Raw genomic sequence first — 18905 nt, forward strand, 5'->3', positions numbered from 1 at the left:
CAATTATGTGGAGATGTTGCCTGGATGTCTTTGGATCCTGGGCCTCCATTTGATACTTTAACATTGTTAATGATAATTCTTTAGTCTGTAATACTAGGTCATTGCTATGGTTACTCTACAATGGTGCAACACTTCACTTTCCCCTTCAGCTATTCACTGAGACCCGGTAACCACATTTGTTGCCTAGTAACAGTTTTGACAGTATCACAATCTGGGGGTGACAAAAGCAAAGGACATGGTGGTTATGGCCTACCCGGTGGAAGGAGATGGAGCATGGAGTGGACAATGGTCCCTGCAGAACATGAGGCAGCCATCAGTCCCTGGGGATGCAGGGTGGCTGCCCTGGAGGGATGCTCTAACATGGTGTTGGCTGCACATCCACCTTCACACCCCTGTAAAGACTCTCATCTCTGTGTATCCATCCATGGGGCATCTTTAGTGGCTTCATACATGCTGTCCCCTCCAGAAAGTCTTTGATGGTGGCACTACATGTCACATCACACTCCCCTGCTCCCTCGAAGGCAGCCATTACACAAGTATCTCCAAAAAGCCCTCTATGGAAAGAAAGCACTTCCCACAGAAAGAAACATTTTTATACAAAGAGAGTCCACATCATATGCATGTGTGCATTTCACTCCCCCTCTTCACATTCATTGTATGGAGCAAATTCATGACATCTTCCAGAAATTTCACAGAGGCACCTTTTATACAAATGTTGTCCATGTCCAAATTCACCCACCCTTGTGCAAACTCTTTGTTGAGACACAGTCCGTCACATGAAGTGGTGGGCTTGGCAGTGCTGGGTTAATAGTTGGACTCTACGACCTTAAAGGCCTTTCCCAACCTAAATAATACTATAACTCTATCTTGCAGGTGGCTTTCAATGCAGATCACCTATCCCATCCCCTATGAGAGCCACCCCTTAGCCATACTTTCCAGCACTTGTTCCACACTGTGGGGTCACCCTGTACAGAGAAGTGTCCTGACACAGCAAAAGGATAAAGCCTCCCTTCCAGCACAACCTGCAGCCTAACAGACCTATCCCTGAGGTTCTAGCATGTTATGATTGCCCACTGTCACCATGCAATGGCAGCTGCACAAAACTCATCTACAGAAGCTGGTTTTATGGAGAGAAGACTGTCCTAGCACACCCCAAAGACACTCTTGAACAGGTGTTTCACCCACTTTCACACAGCCGTGTCAGGCACATGGTAAATACCATGCTGAGCATTGAGAGGCCAAACATCTTCCCATGTGGCTTTCTGGTCCCTACGCAGACATTTCCCACACAAATACATCTCTGTCACTTCTGCCTGCCTGCATCTGTGTCCTTCTCCTTTCATTGTAATAATTCTCATTAATATCCACTGGATTAAATTAGATGAAAATATAGACTCTGAATATTACTCTGTTTTTTTTCTCCTCTTTTTTTCTTTTTCATCAACAACTTTCCTCCTCTGTGAAAGGGCCATCAAGAAACAAAAACTGACAAAACAATAAGTTTCTGAAGCCTCCTTGTCCCTTTCTTCATCCTGCCTTCTCCCATGCACTTTCCTCATATCCTCAAGAGAGATTATGCTCACACTGACTAGTGTTACTGAAACTGATTAACCTGCAGCTTTCCTGTAACAACTCCTCTCAACCCCCTCTTCTCAAAAAACAATTCAAGCCTTGAGTCTAGAGGGACTCAATGATTCAGTGGTATAAAGCAATTTTAACACTCCCTCTTTTCCCTTTCCTAGTAACAATCTTACTGGCAGATGAACAATTTCCCTGGTGATAAAATCACTACAATGGCTATTTAGTTTCCAGGATTATGATGATTCTTTGCTTGATTAATACTGCAATAAGAAAAGCTTGCCAAGTATCTGCCTTGGCCCTTTATAGTCATTTAAAGGTCAAATTTTACCCTTATGTATTCACATACAACCACTACTAAAGGGAGAGCCCTAAAATTTAACACTGCACAGACTGTGCATTTATGATTTATATACCAGAGGCTCAGAAAATTCGACTGAAGCAAGTGGAATTATATCCTAAGGGTGACAACAGATTTGGCCATAAGGTTTTTGCCAGAGGAAAAATATCATTGATGACTGCAATCTCAATTGTGTATTTAGATCTAAATTAAATGCATGAGAAGCCATCTAAATAAAATAAATAAATGGCCAGTCTCTTCGCGAACGAAGAACCGGGGAAGGTCTTTCCACCTTCCAGCCTGCGCATTGGATTTTTTAGGTGAGACACAGTGTGCGCGGAACTGAGCCCACCCTTTAATCCTGAGGTTCATCTGCCGGGGCCAAGCACGCTTGGACGGTGGCAGCGAGGTCCTCAGGACGTAGATGGATTGCCTTCCAGGGCTAACGAGCTCCATCTGCCCGGGGAGGGGCCCCAACCGGGAATCGAACCCGGGTCTCTGCAGTGACAGTGCAGTGTGTTTTCCTCTACACCACCGGGGGCTCCCATGAGCAGCCATCTATTTTTTGATAGAATGATTTGTAAGAGTTACACAATAAGAAGTAATTCTTCTAAAGCCAAAGTCCTCTAAGATATATGTCTCTAGTGCTCACTAATTTCAAAGGGTGTGATAATAAACCACATGATTTCAATATATTGTATTAATTGATGGTCTGTTGCACAGTGTATAGTGATTTCAGATACTAATTTTTTTAAAAAGCTTACAAGCATGCTGCAATGAAAAGACTAGCAACTGTTAAGTGTGGGAGACACTCAACATTCTAATATGAAAAGGCTAAAACTGCAGGACAAAATAGTATAATTCCCCCATGGTCCGAGCGCCAGAGAGGGAACTGACAGAAATGCCATAAAAGCAAACTAACCTCCCCCAGTTGCCAGCATGGAGAGATGCAGGGAGAAATGAATATATATTTTAACATGTACATAACATAATTGGAAAGGAGCTCCAAAGAGATGGTGGAAGCAATAATGCTGAGGTGAAAGGAACAACAATTGCAAAACTGTGAACAAGTTTCAGAATCAATTTACCAACCACCACAAAGAGATACTGATAACTAGAAATAATGAAGACTTGCCAATACAGTTGTTGATATAAAAAATAAGGTAAGGGAATACTTTAAAAAATTTAATACTGAAATCATCAGGTCTAGACGACACGCATCTGTGGATCTTCAGGGAATCAGTTAATGAACTTACTGGACTACTTGCAATTATTTCTGAGACTTCAGGAACAATCAGGTAGGTGCCAGAGGACGGAGGTAGGGATGGGAAGAAAAAAAATGTGAATTTGAGAAAAGGAGGATTAATTGAAACTAACTGCCACACATAAAATTTATGTCTGAATTTTAGTAAAGAGATGAAGATTAGAAAAAAACCAACACAAGCACCTCTAGGGTAACAGCAGCCTTAAAATAGAACACACTCAAATTTGATAAGAACACATAAACCCCAAACTTGCCCTGTTTATTGAATCACAAAAATCGGCAGGTGAGTGATTTATTCATTGCTCTGTTTTCCACATAGGTCAGCCTGGCAACCTGGGGGCAGTGGGAATCTGGGGAGTGACTTAAAATGGTTTATGACCTTCACCACTCTAACAGGCTGTGGTCACCGCTACCTCTTGTTCGCAAATCAGTTACTTTATTCCAGTCAAGAAGACTCCGCAACACTTGAGATCTATGGTAACACATCTGCCAAATGTGTGGTGCCATGCCTGTGCTGGCTCTAGCTGTGAGCAGCATGTCCACCAGCACCCACAGTACACAGGACATCTCTGCAGGCTGAGTCCAAATTCAGCATCTCACCTCAGAGATGCAGAGTTGTGCCTCTCCCTTAGCATATTATCTCAGACTCTTGGAAATGGGCACTGGCACACTTCTGGGGAAGTGACTAAAGCATTTAAGAAAAAAACCCTCAACATAATGATATGGAGTTGAAAATATACCTATGAAGTCCCAGAGGGACTGGTGTTTGGGCTAAAGTCTTAAACATGGCTATTAGTCATCTGAAAGAATATTGAAAATTTAGATATGGAATACAGGAATAGAATATTGAAGAGGAGATAGTACAAACATAAGAAGGAACAGAGAAATAATAATAATAATAATAATAATAATAATAATAACAACAATAATAATAATAATAAAAAGGGCAGCTTAAATGGCTAGGAAAAATTAGAAGGGGAAAAGCAAAGACTGAGATTGGACTGGTGCATGCAGGGGTGGCCGTTCAATACAACTGGATGAATGATCCTGATGGCCATTTGCTCTCATGCATGCAAATGCATTTTCACTTCCTCCCCTTTCCACTTCCACTCAGGAAAAGCAGCACTTCGCCAAGCAAGGCCAACAAACTCCTCCGCCTGAAACCGGAGTGCCTTCGGAGAGGAGCTCTCCAATCCCCATAATTCACTCCTGCGATTACCGGCTGTGCGGGACAAAGGTGCCCTCCTACGGCGCCTGCCCACTGCGTCAGACAAAAGCCTCCTCCCGCGGTGCTCAGAAGATGCATGGCACAATGGTGGCCCCCCGCCGCGTTTACAAGATGTGTGGGACAAAGGTTTCCTATGCTGCACAGGAGCTGGGAGAGATCTTCATACATGCCTCAGCGCTTAAATATTTCTGCAGAGAAAAGTTTCCAGGTTGAAAAGCTTCTCCACAGATATTAGCCACAGGACTGACCTCGGGTCTGCTTCTCTAAGCAGCAGCTCGTCTCTAAATAGCGCGGACTTCAAAATGAATTAAGGGTGCTCCGTGCCTTGGGGTTTAGTCTCCATTGGTATGGAGAGCGCTGTAACTCCTCAACAAGCGTCTTGCTCAGCGGGGAGTTTGCTCTGTCCCTGTGGTTGTGGTCTGCACTGAGACCCTGCCATGCTACAAAACGTTAATGCCAGTAGCTTTGCAACCTTATCCTCAGACACTGGCAGAGGCTGCTTTAACATTTATGATTCAAGTTACATCTATATAAAAGGCCCTTAGTCTTACCAAAACTTGTTTTAAATGTTTTAAAGGTTGAAATATAGACTTCTTGGGACACTTGCGTGAATGGAAACACTTTAAACCTTATTAAATATGAGCACCAACACAATTCATTTCTCCTTTACACATAAATTAACAAAGAAGCCAACCCCATCTGACCTGAGTACATGACTGTGATACACTTTTCAGAAAGGACTTTTTTCTCCTGAAAGTTATGAAACAATTTCTTTCCCACATTATGCAAACACATATTGAAGAACTTCTTTAATTCTTAGGTATGCAACTCTGTAACTCTGTAGCAACATAACAATAATGTCCAAATACGCTTTTATGTTTGAAAAAAAGACATTTCCTGCCTTTCCTGCATCTATCCTTCTGATTGCTAACAAATCACTTCTGTATCACAAAGTTATTTCTAAACAGGACTTTAAGGTTTGCTTTTTTTTTTTTTTTTAACCTTTGAGTGTATCAGATATTATCAACTATGACAGAACTATTTTTAATTCATAAGGTTTCTCCATTTGTCATTCCCTATGGAATCTGCATAGGAAGAAATTATTGTGTCTATTTTAGTCTACTGATGTAAAGCTCCAGGTCTCAAACTCCAAACCAGAAGATGCTCTCAGAGCATCACCAGTAAAGCTAAGGAAAATGGAGATAAAAAAAGTATATCTTACTTAAAATCACTTAACACTTCTGGCCAGGAAAATGAGAGCTTCAGGAAAAATTGTTAATGACTCCACTAGCTCAAGAAATTTGAGATCCAATGACATTAGGGGCTTCTGCATACGCACTTCTAGATATCACAATGGTAAAGAAAGGTTAAAAGCTTAGGCAAAATTCAGAGATAAGCTAAAGACCAATTAATGAAATGACAGCAGTAATTTCTGAGGGGACACAAAAAACCCCCAACCCAAAATCAATCCCCAAACCTTGATGTGTTTAGTTTGTCTAAGAAGTAATTGTGAAGTCATAGGCATGATAATAATCTGAAAGTAACTGTGAAGGGAAATTAATTCCTTGGAGGAGTCAACTGAGAAGAAACAGAGCAATTTGAAGAAATGAAATACAGATTTTTAAGAAGGCTTAGACACCTAGTAAGCTGATTCAGACTAAATAATCATATAAGAAAAGTCATGGCAATGCTAGAGAACAGACTACACATACTAAAGCATTTTATACTTGGTTATTATCTACTGTGACACAGACCAGTCATTACTTTTGTTGGACATATATTATCTTTAATATCTTTAGTGTGATGATGGAAACAGAGCAACAAGCATCCCATCAACCCAGAACAAAGATTACCTCTGAACTCCTATACTTGCAATTGGCTTTTCCCCCCCCCCTTGTTTACAGCATACAAAATACCCACAAGAGGCAAGTGGTTAAAAAGAATAAAAAAAGGTTTAATAAATTCTTCTTGCTCTGTGAGCAACAAGATGCAAAGATTCACACAGAAGCTTACTGCGAACAAGATCTGCAAAGCAGGAAACAGATGAGGCTAACACAGCTGCCATTTTCCATTTCTCTTCATTAAATATTAAATGGTAGTCCCATGAGCACAGGTCATTTGTTAGGTCCTGTGTGAACCGGTCAAATAAGTGAAAGTTGTAAGGTCGTTCTCTCAGAAGCACAAGCTACCAAAAGTCAGGTCATTCTCTGGGTCACCAAAAGTCAAGTAATTTTCTTTTCAGTATATATTAAAGAAGGGAAAAATTAGATACCAAACACCTATAAGAACTTTCCAGTAAGCACGAGGTATCCACGCCAAAAATGCTATTAATATCAATGCAAACAGTCATAGTAGTACAAATTGCACGTAGCTGTTTTAAAAAAAGGATGACTTCACAAACAAAAGCTAATTAAACAGCATTCAAGAGACAGAAGACTTAAAGAACCTAAAGTTTTAGGCTAGCCTGAATTGCTGCTTGGGGGTAAACAGTCCTGAAAAGCCAATTTGTCCTTGGACCCAAAATTTCACTTTTGCACAAATGGCAGAAGCACAGACAAATGGGCAAATCATGGATCCAGACTCCAGGAATCACAGGGGAGCTATGGGATTCTCAGGTTGCACTATTTCCTCAAGCACCTCTCCAAGGTGCTGTCCCTCCCAGCCCCACTTTTGGGAATACACTGGGAGAAACTTGCATACCCACCACAGGGCAAGAATGGTGCCAGGCAGGAGAGCTGATGCCAGCCAGCTGTCATAACCACCCAAAATTTCAGCGGGACACCAGCTGTTCTGATGAAACCATGGGGATGAGATGAAGATGTGGAAATGCAGCCCTGCAATGCTCGCAGTTGATCTGCTCTGTCAGCATTACAGCATCCCAGCCATTGCCAGCTGAATCAGATCCGCAGTCTGTGTGTGAATGAACAGCACTCTCAAAGGCAGTGATTCCAAATGCAGGGAATGTTTTCCAGAGAGCAAGCCACTTCCTTGAAGAAGGGGTCCAGTATAGCTGTACTCAATATTATACAACTATAGAGTTTAAAACTGTTAAAATGGTGTAGCATGCAGAGAGAAGTAGGTAGGGTTTGAAATTATATTTATACTGCTATATTTGTATATCTCTCTACTGCAATTTTTATCTATCCCATCTCTATATAATTGTTATGTATCTATCTTCATCCATGTAGTATCTATATCAATAACACTATCCCTCCATCTGTCTATTCATATCTGTAATTCCACCTTTACCTGTATTTAAAGACAAATACAAAAATTCCTTACCTGAAAAATGCAAGATGGGATACTTGGATTACATCTTACAAAGATGTTTTCGGCCTAAGAACATACATATGGAAGGTGCAGGATCTCACCAATGGAAGTTAAGAATAGGATATAGACTCTATCTCTTGGGAATTTAAGGCATATAGCTGACCTTGCCCTGGGGAGTGTGGACAAATTAAATAACTGCATGAGTTTCTTTCTACGGAGCCCTACCTTTTCATTGTCTGTGACTTTACTTGCTTTATTATTGACTGTATTAGCAGGGTACATTATAGTAGCTCTGAAGTATTTGAATAACCTATATTAGTGAGATAACTAAATTTTTTAAATTCACATGCATTTTTTCTATCATGAATTAGGAAAAAAATCTATATAAAATTATACCCAAGAGTACAAATAAAGCATTTAGCATTCAAAAATGATAAATTTCTCAACTAGGAAAAAGGAAAATTGTCTTTTAAATAAAAGAGGTTTTGACCTGCTCAAACCCCAACAATTCATGAGAGAACATACATCCACATGGCTTCTTGAGTGAGATCACCGAAAACCAAGTATTTAGGCCTCAAAGCTTCCACAGTTATAAACGTGAAAAATTTACCTGTCAGATCTCAACATGCTGCAGCATGATGCAAGCAATCAGTTACACCTCCTTCTCCCAGCAGCGTTGCAAAGACACATCTAACAGAGTTTTGTAAGGCAGAAGTCATCATTACTGTGCTTTTGCAGACTGAGAGGCTCAGCTGAGACTGATGGCAGCACCAGGAATGGACCTGAGTTCTGCCAAGCCCATGGCAGGGCTCTGCTCACGCAGCAATGCCACCAGCACTGACAAGCATAAACGGCTTATAAAATATATTTAAACACATATAAACATTCCACAGCAGTACCTGCAATATACTTTAATTTGAAATATTGATTTTTAAACCTCAGTTTATTCCAAAATCCACAGGTTTTCAGTGTTTGTAAGGCAGAGACCTGAAGAATACCCATTGCTGGCAAGCTCTGCTAGCCTGGGAGAGCGCTACTTAGGCAGGAAATTTCATTGATGACAGCAGGACTGGATGAGGAAAAGGACCAGCTGCTTAGAAAATAGCTACTCTTCATGATGGTGTTTTATGATTATTTGTTCCTAAATAGTAATTATGCCATCAAACATCAGGATGTACCAGCAGCATGAGCATGAACCAACACAGCTTTGGCACTTTCCAAGCAGTCAAGGCAATACCATGAAAATGGCAATGCCTGCACCCAGAGCAGCTAGGAGGGGCAGCAATGCTTTAAATTCGTGTGTTCAGTGAGGGTACAGACACCTCATCTATTAAAGATGGAAAAAGGTTCCTAATCATTAGCAGGATAAGCACATATTTGCAATTGCACTAAAGCAATTTTAAAGTAAAGCATCTGAATAAAATTTTCTCCTCTTTCATGCCAGAAGCAGAGCTTGGAGACTGGTGGGGATGCTGGCATAGGCAGTTATGGAAGTAAAGAAGCTCTTTCCAGGGACAGGAATGAGCCTGTGTCTAAGGAACAAACTGCAATGAGAACATGCATGGCCATGAAGCACTGCATCAAACATCCAGTGATTTTATGATTTCAGTGAGAATCTGAATTCATATATTGCAAGCTTTTAGCGAATAAATTAACTGCCCCCTCCCATGGTGGAAGATGTCTATAATCTTCTACATAAGAAATATTTCAAAGACACTGAATTTTCTGCTTGGATGATAAAGTCCTCTTATATCTGTGTAGACAAAAGACTACAGTCAACGCAAGTCCAGAGTATTTCCATACATACAGAAATGGTATTCACTAACCCACTTGCTTCATCTTAGGACTATTGACTCTGGCTGGCTTCAACCCAACCCAATCCAACCTAACCTAACCTAACCTAACCTAACCTAACCTAACCTAACCTAACCTAACCTAACCTAACTTAACCTACCTCAACCAAATGCAATTCAACCCCTCCAGTGTGCCATTGGCACCATCCATCTTCTGTCTGGTCCCGAAGCAGCCACAGGAAAGGCACTTCCCCTCTGATTTGCCATAATAGGCTAACTTTGTGATAGGTAGGAGAAAAAAATCTTAAGAATACAATCCAAGTGTTGCCTCTGCAATGCTAACTTTGCTCCTATGGGAAACCCAAGCAAAACTGATCTGCACCTGTCCTCCCCTTCTGACGGCTGCTGCTGCAGGACAGTGGAAATGGGACAAACAAAGGGAGGGCTGAGATGGGGCTGTCAACCTCCTCTCCTGCTTCTGCTGGACACCTACTTCAGGAGCCACTACCTGCTGAAAAGGACTCAACTCCTTACAGCAAGCGAGGTGTAGAGCCTAAATCCAAATGATTCTGAAAATCCTGATTCAGCCACTCACCACCCCCTAAGGTGTCTAAGCTCTATAGACACCTCAGCTCCTGATCTTAGAGCTTATGCTGTACAATGGTATCACTTCTGTACATGCTCAGAAACACCTCAGGCTTGACATGCAAACACTTTCACGGGTCTCAGGCACATAGAGAGCTTCCCTGTCCCCTTGCCACCCTGCCCTGTAATGCTGAGGAGGTGTGCAAGCCCCAGGGGAAGGAATGCCCTCTTCACTCCTTCCTGAGGCTTCATTTCATCCAAATCTCCTTCTACTCCTTGCTTGGTTTTCATCCATCTGGGATATCTGTTTCTCCAGGACACCTACTTCTCCAAGACATCCACTTCTGAATTCCTCTTCCACAGTTTGCTCACCTGGCAGCTCTTCTTGAACTCTTGACCATCACCTGATCCTGATCCTGCTGCATCTCTGACCCCAGCTCTCCTGTCTCATGTCCCACCAACTGCTGCCTTTCTCTGACTTCTCTTCAATCCTCTCAGCAAAACCTCCTCTACCTTATTGCAAATGTGCCCATCCAAAATCTCTTCAGTAACACCATTGTCTTCCAGTTGCTGGCACCAAACACACCTTCCCTCTCCACATTTTCTTCTTTCTTAAGAGCAAAAGAAACTCCCAGGTCTGGCTTTGGCAGAACACTGGATGTGCTATCAACCAGGTCCAGTGGTTAGGGCAAAAAAAAGAGGATACATCCGTGAAAATACAGTAACCCTACCCTGCATGATCAGAGAAATAAGGTGCTGATCTCCTGAGAATGATGGTTTCATGGAAAATTCAGTACATTTTCTTAGTGACTTAGTGAAAGAAATTATGTCCAAGTTTGTAAAATGGCATGGAAAATGAAGCTGGGACACCAGAATACAACCACAAAGTAAAAAAAAGGAGTTAAAAAAATCAGGTTTTGGGAGTCATTGATAACCTCCATTAATTTTGATAAAATTGTAGTTATGCCAAGCAAGTATAAAAAGTTTTCTCACAAAAAAAGGCAAAAATTCACGAGGTTGAGGTGCTAAATTACTTGTGCACTTGCAATAAGTAATTTATGGCTAAACCATACCAGATACATTTTTCTCATTTGTGTTTCACCAGCTGCAATCTAGGTATGTACACAGGTACAGCTTTACACACACATGCCCTGTACATTTAGGACCTATACCTATATAAATCATTTCCAAGAGTCTCATAACTGTATTAGTAAGAAGGATGGTGGGAAGACAGTGCTATTTTACCAGAGAATTTACACCAATATAGTGTAGGTTATAGTAGGGTTAACCTTCTTCTATTACTTGGTCCTTGCTAATGAACATTCTTGAAGACGGCAGATGATTGAACCCAGATGGTGGGATTTTATGGACAATGATCATTGTTGTGGGTCAAGTACACCTGTTGCTGCAATGACAAAATTAATAATCTCTACAACAACAGCTTTAGATGCAGCTGTCTCAGAAGAATGCCATTTCTGTAACTCACAGCCTTTGGAGACACTATTTATAATTTATACCCAATCTGAAGTGCAAAGATTTTTCTCTCCTGCAAGTCATGGTAATCAATACAGGTCTGCACCTATTACAGTGTGATGAGGTGAAGTGTGCTGCAAGGATCAGCTGCACCAGTCAAACAGTGTTGCTCATAAACACAGCTCCGAAAAAGAGCCCCTCTCCAGTGGCTGTTCCCCACAGCTATGCTAGGAGAGCAAATAAAGGACGAAAGAATTCTTTGTAGGGTTGCCATCCCAGCTGCAGTTGACTAAGTAAATTGCATATTTGCCTCAGAATTACTCAGAAACTTCAGGGGTTTTGGTGTGCCACATGGATTTTGGGCTTCTGCACCCTTATTCATAACACATGAACACTTAATGTGGGATACTCTGAAGCTCCTATACCATAGAAACTGGTAATTTAAAACTAAACACTAATCCACAAAGGCTTTGCAGATGTGAATTACACTAAACTTAACTAAGCTTAATAATATCACACTTCCTGTGACTTAACCTCAGAGATGTCATTAGAGGGAGTGTTTGAGATGAATGTTCACAAAGCTGCATTTCACTCCCTGCTTAATGTTTTTCCTTGCTGCAGCAAATGGCAGCTCTGCCTGGAAGTCCTCACTGCATTTCCCTTGTGCATGTGCCTTGCTTCCCACCTCTTCTGAACAACACCACCCCAAATCGGTCAGGTGATGTTCAGGAGGCAAGGACACCAAGCCAGTCATGCAGCAAAGAGTTCAAGACAGGCATCAGCTGGGGAAGGCAGTGAAGAGAGGTGCAGGTGGAGTGAAGCTGAAGGCAGCCATATGGCAGACAAGAAGGGATGTTGTGTGTTGGGATGCGCTGACCTCCGCCAACACCCCTCCTGACATCCCCATCTATGGGAGTCAGACACGTGAACATCAGCACGGTAGGTGGGTCTGCCCAGAGCAGAAGGGAGAACTCAAAAGTCTGGGATGAATGTGAAGGGAAATATTAAGTTTATTTTAATGAACCCCCCCCCCCCCCCCCAACAAATCCTTATGAGCAGGGGATGCTCACTGTGGGTTTGCATGTGTGATCAGTGGGGCCCCATTGCTGAGATGTGGCTGGAGAAGGCTCAGTGGCACCAGGAGTCAGAGGGATGAGAACAGACAACGGTTTCTCCTGGAGAAACTGCAGATCATGTTCTGCCTTGCATCCACAGGAAAAACACATCAGAATAGAAAACAGCCCTAAAACCATTGTCTTTCTGCTAATTCAGTTTTAAGTCTCCAATTGCAAAGTGGCAAAGTTTCTAACAATTTCATTTAAATACTGAAATAATTAAATAAGCTTCATTTGGGAGACCATATTTGTTTCAGAACAGGGACTCATTCACTATTAGCCTCTAAAAAAATAATAAAATAAGTAACATGAAGCTCCAAATGTGTATCTTCAAGCTGACACAGTCACCTCAATGTTGAAGAACAAATTTATCACTTCCCTAACAGCCAGAGAAAAAATAAAAACCCCAACACCCAGAGACAGAAAACAATGAGGTTTAATGACTTCAGTGTGTTTCCAAATGCAATTTTCATTTCACAATACAATCCTGATCTAACAACTGATCTTTCCACGTGGAGTCTTCCAGCAGAACCAGTGCTGCTGAGACAGACTGTGAAAAAATCAAGCAAGGTCCCTTGTGTTATGGTAGAGATTTTCTTGCCATGCATTTAGTGGGTTCTGAAGGAAACTTTGGTTCAGTCTCTCCCAGCTAGAAAGATGGTTAAACCTTGGGAACTGGAGATGGAATCAGAATCTGCCAGGAAAAGTACATTTGGAAATGGAAGAGAGATTAAATATTGAAATGATTTTCAAAACTTGGTGATTCAAATTACTTTCTTTTCCTTACATTGAAAATCTCATTTTTGTTTTTTTCATAAAATCAAACAAAAGAAAAAGAGTTGTCAGGGTAATTTCTCTCAGAAGAATCACTGAACAGGAATTATGTCATCTTGTATTAAAATTATCAGTTATTGCCACAGTTGGCCTACAAATATTATATTAAAAACCCAGGAAGAAAATCACTTAAATACATTTGGGGAATTCTTTTTGTTTGTGGCCCATGCATATCTCTCAATACTTATTGCTCCATTTTGGTTTCATTTGTCTAAACCACTGTAGATTGTTTTTTCAAAACAAGTTTAAAGCAAACTGTTGACATGTAAGGGAAAAACTGCATAGTGGAAACCAAGATTGAGGTAGGAGCTGAATTACTCTAAATAACAGCAATATCATCATGCACAAATGCACAGACAAGCACAGTTTGACAGTCACTGCTCACAAAAGATCCTGCAATGAGTTGATATGAAAACTGTCTCCTGTAGAGGGAAGTTAGAAAGGACCTCTTATATAAACACTTGAGAGAAACTTATACTGTGGCTGGAAGACATACAGCACATTTCCCATTAGTCTGGGTATAAATGAAACATTACAATCACAATATATTGCCATATTAAATTAAGAAAACATTTCTTTTTCCACTCTGCTGCGAAAGTGAAAAATGTATGACTGACAAAAAAGCAAAGAACTTGCAATCAACAACACCCCCATCTGTTTTGTCATGTTTTACAGTTCCAGCACCAGAATGACATGAACACTTCATATTGGTATCTCTGTAACTTTGTAGATTGTTACTTTCTACGGGAACCTGATAGAGTTTTACAACACAAATATTCAAAATTCTCATGTGTTTCAGAATTGCTTTTCCAGGTCGGCATGCAGACACACAGGAAAGCCTACAGGACCACCTCTGTGCAAGGAAGGAGTGCAAACTGAGGGGACAGGGCACTGTAAATATAAGGTTTGCTCCCTTGCGTATCTTTCCTTTGTGAAGTTGGAGAAACCAGCAGCCAGGCAGCTCAGGAAGCTTTGTCCCATGTTGAGGTCCATGCATCTGGATGTCTGCAATGAGAGAACGGGTAGGAAAGGTCTGGTGGGAACGGGTCTGATAGAGAAGATTTATCTCTTCTCCCTTCAGAGAACTCACACAACAAGGTAAACCTACTTCTGTGCCAAAATGCCTTCAGCAAAGCAGGACCAGGACAGCAGCTGTAGCTGTGAGGGGAGCAGTGAAGCCTGCTCACCATGGTCACATCTTCTGCAGCTGCAGAAACTTGCACAGAGCCTTGGCGTGGACAACTGGCCCCATTCTGCACACTGAGAAGATGGTCCTTCTCTTTCACAGGAAGAGAAGTTGTGCCTGCAAATCCTCAGTCCCTGTGGTGGAAATGTATCCCATCTACTACCATGGCAACAGATGGAAGGATCAGGATTTGTCCCAAAAGCTTAGGCACAAGGGTGCTGGTGGCAAATGATTTTGCTACTGCTGTGAATGAAGAATCATCTTATTTGTCATTATTGTCTTATTTTCTGCTTAGGGGATACTAATGATGTACTTTAAAGGCATCCTGATGCTCAACTTGCACAACACTGACTAGGCTGGACTTGTAATGTGCATGCAAGTACTTAAGTTTCACAACAAAAGAGGTTCAATCAAAACTAAACACAAACCAATCCCACAACAAAGCTAATAAAATAAATCTTTGACAGGCATGCTTAGCAAATCAACTAGATGCAACAGCTTTGGTATGGCCTGAGAAGTGTTAAAACCAAATGCATCCTTATGGCATGCATTGCATAAGACGGATTTCTGAAATACAAAAAGCAGACTCTTTTTAACTGTGTTGAATATCCTGAATGGATCACAGAGGTATTCTTATCTGATTTTCATGTATAACACAAGGAGGTCCTCTGTAGTTTTCGGATCTCAATAGCTCCCTTTACAAGAGCTTGTTTTCAGTCACTTATAAATTTTGCCAAGCTCAGTATTTGGGATGAAAATTCCCGTGCTCTGTCTCTGCCTTAGGCTGATTATTATTATATTTTATGTTTCAACTGAAAGTGTTTAGTTACTTCAGGAAATAAGACCGAGGAAAGACATGTTTTGACCCTGTTGGGAGGAAAAAAAACAAGAAAAAAAGAAAGCCTTACAAGAATTTTGCTGAGCAGCTCCTGTGTCTCTATTTTTCAAAGCAAGAGTTTGAAATTTGGAAGGTAAAGTTCCCTGTCATCCTTTTGCAGTTCCCATGAAAAACCACACAGCTTTTTGCCTAGTCTCAAGAGTTTGAAAAATGTTGTATGCATATGCTCAGCACAGAGTCCCCAGAATTTGGAAGTCTAACTCTGGCCCAAGATTCCTCTTGCTATTTGCAATGGGCAAACTCCAACTCAGGGCAGATGGGCTGAGCCAGACTTTATTTTGTCACTGCTGCTCCCAGATGTTCTGGGCTATTGTGGCATCAGGCACAGGAACTAAGTTCAGGCAGCACTGTCCTGGGCTCCAAATGCAGGCAAAGCAAGGGGAGAAGGGGAAAAAAGTAGCCTAGTGGAAACAGAGAGGAGAACTAGTCACTGGGGGGCAGAGGGAAGAGTGAATTGAGACAGTTTGACTGTGCAAAAAGATCAAAGAGATGTGAATACCAAGGAAAGTGAAGGGAACACCTTTGTAGGTGAAGCAAAGACCTTGAAAAGCAGGAACTGGCTGCAAAGAGAGGTTGGGATAGAGAGATGAGGGACAGCAGACAGTCTGCACACAGCAGGAACAGGAATGCAGACATGGAGGGGAGGAGAGGCACAGCAGGACAAGACTTTCCAAACTAGCTATGAGCAGCCTTGTGGAAGACTCATTCTCTCTGTGCAAAGACAACATTGTCAGTGCTTCATTCTCCATTGGCTGTGGTTCACAATGAAGATGTAGATACAGTTGATAACAATCTACTGTAATAATACTCTCAGCTCCTTTACCTCACTTCACCAGTCCATGTGTCTGAGCCCAAACACTCTATATGAAATTTCCAACTCTGCAACTGATCTGCAGCCATAGAGGATCAGAAGATAAAATTGCCTTCCTTTGTCTCAATGTGATTGAAGAAAAAAGATTGCACACAGAAAACCATATTAATATTCGAAGCATGCACACTGAAGGGACAAGTTAAGGACATTCCATTTAGTTAATGTCAGAACGGTTCAGGCAAAACTGAGGGGGATGGTGCTTATAGTTGCTGCTCTGGTACAGCTTGTGTCTATCTTGTGTAGAGTTTTGTGCTGCCCTTGAAGATCACTTGTGCATCTTTTCCACTAGACTCTTCTGCAGTCCCAGCTATTGCCTGGGAGTTAGAGAGAGCTGGTCCAAACAGACTTTGCAACAATAATTTCATTTCTAATGCAGTACAATGAGTAAATAAAGGAGAATGTAATAGAGTTCTGACATGGGAAACTCCTGTAGTACAATGCTATGAAATGTATATTGGCTGTTAAGTGGGTAGTGAAAGAAATTAGGATAACAAAAAAATCCAAGTATTTAAAACAAAAACTAATGGTTATTTAAAAGAATATTAATAAGGATTTAATCTCATTAATGGAAAAAACTTTATAGAGTCACAAACTCCAAGGAGGATTTTTTTGAGCATCTGCAGGCAGGAGTCTCACTGAAAGAAATGATCTTTTATCACAGCTCACAGCTGAGCTGGCTTTCTGATCTTTGCTGGTGGAAAGACACCACTTACGCAGTTTCTTCAGTCCAGGGCTTCCAGATCACCTAGCTTTCAAGTAGCCACAGTAAAGCTTCCTCTAATGGTCACTCTTGTATTTTTTATCTTAATCTACCTGATGGTGACTGTTATTTTAACCCAAAAGTGTTATTGCATTACGACTGCTGTAAAGAATAAGAGATAATACAGAAATAATAATTTGTTATGGAAAAAGAGATGAGGTACACAATAAGGAAACTGAAAGCCACATAACAAAGCAACTAAAAGCTTAATGTTTCTATTATTTCATTCTTCCATGAGATGAGGACTGATAGTAATTTGCAGACATCACGGATCTCTTAATGCACCAATGGGATCCCCCCCTGCATTTAAGTGAGGTGACTTTTGTTTCATAGCAGTCTGTTATTCTGTTCTTCTGCCTGTTCAAAATAAAGCTCATGTCAAGCCAAAATAATTGGTTTCCTGCAACTTTTCCTAAGGTAGTCTGCCAAAAACTGCTGAAGCATTAGCATCTAAACTAGTAGAGGAGCTGAGTAACACCAGTGATGGGTTGAGCATAGCAATCCCGATGGACATCACAGGTTGGCTCAGTCTGAGGTTGCACAAGCCCCATGGTTCTGCAAATCTAGTGGCAAAAGGAAGGAGCTGTGCAGCAGCACTCTCTGCAGGGGACAAACTGCTCTTGAAGGACACAACATAGGTAGGAGCACAAAAGTATAAAACACAAAATGTTTGTACTTTGCCATTGTTTGCTCTAGTGTGAGCTTTAGCTGGTCAGTCACTGTAACATATTCCATACATTGTTGGGGCTAAGAATTGCTAGTCACTCAGAGCAATACTATCCATGCAACCACATCACATGCATCTGTAGACTCATCCTTGAAGTTTGGCTCCAGGGTTTTCGTTAACTGTTACATTTTTTTGGCGTTTGGTTAACACAACAGTGATAAAGAAAATGAACAAATGAAAAAATACTGTATGCAGAATCACATAAGTGATCACAGATGGCAGTTTTAATATCAGCAATGGCAGTTTTAGTGATTATCCTACAGGAAAAAACACTGCATCTAAATTTTTACTTTGTATGATGTATGATGCTATGATGTATAATGAGTTAATTATTTTGGAACGATAGCCACGCACTGGTTCTTTCCTTGCTTTAGCTGTTAGCACATACATTTCTGTGCTAAGGTGATAGTATTCTTTGAATGAGGTAAAAAGGAAGGATGACTTAGCCACAGGCCACTCTGAGCAAACAGAATCAATTACCCCCCAAAACACTTTAATTGATCAATTTCAAATACAGAAAATCTGTGGAGTCCAGTCAAGTCCTAAAAGGTTCAGTTTCAAAAGCAGGTACCCGATATTCACACAAAATATGTTAGAAGCCAGGCAATTTATGAAAACATTAATCTGCCAAAAGAGGAAACCACCTGTATAAACATTCACATTTACAACAATTACAGTTTGTGCAACATGTTACCATTCAGATAACATAACACATGTTGCACGCTCTTATCCAGGTTTTATGGCTAGTATCTTTTACCAGCTACTCCCTCAAGGCAACTGGCCTCTGGAGCTGGTAGACAGAGATAGGAAACCAAATAGCCCCCTTGTATTCCGGGAGGAAATAGTTGGTGACTTACTGAATCATCTGGATCCTCACAAGTCTATGGGACCAGACGGGATCCATCCTAGGGTAATGAGGGAGCTGGCAGAAGAGCTTGCCAAGCCGCTCTCCATCATCTTCCAACAGTCCTGGCTCACTGGGG

At 41.2% G+C, this 18905-nt stretch overlaps 1 protein-coding gene across 3 annotated transcripts in view; it reads right to left on the reverse strand.

The window, feature by feature from the left end:
- Nucleotides 1-18905, reverse strand: part of FAM172A (family with sequence similarity 172 member A) — a 265625-nt gene that overhangs the window by 1692 nt on the left and 245028 nt on the right. The gene's annotated exons all lie outside the window — the stretch shown is intronic.

This window comes from Empidonax traillii, unplaced genomic scaffold, assembly GCF_003031625.1.
Source record: "Empidonax traillii isolate 1590-97213 ecotype Southwest subspecies unplaced genomic scaffold, ASM303162v1 scaffold4:size3804566, whole genome shotgun sequence".
NCBI lineage: Eukaryota > Metazoa > Chordata > Aves > Passeriformes > Tyrannidae > Empidonax > Empidonax traillii.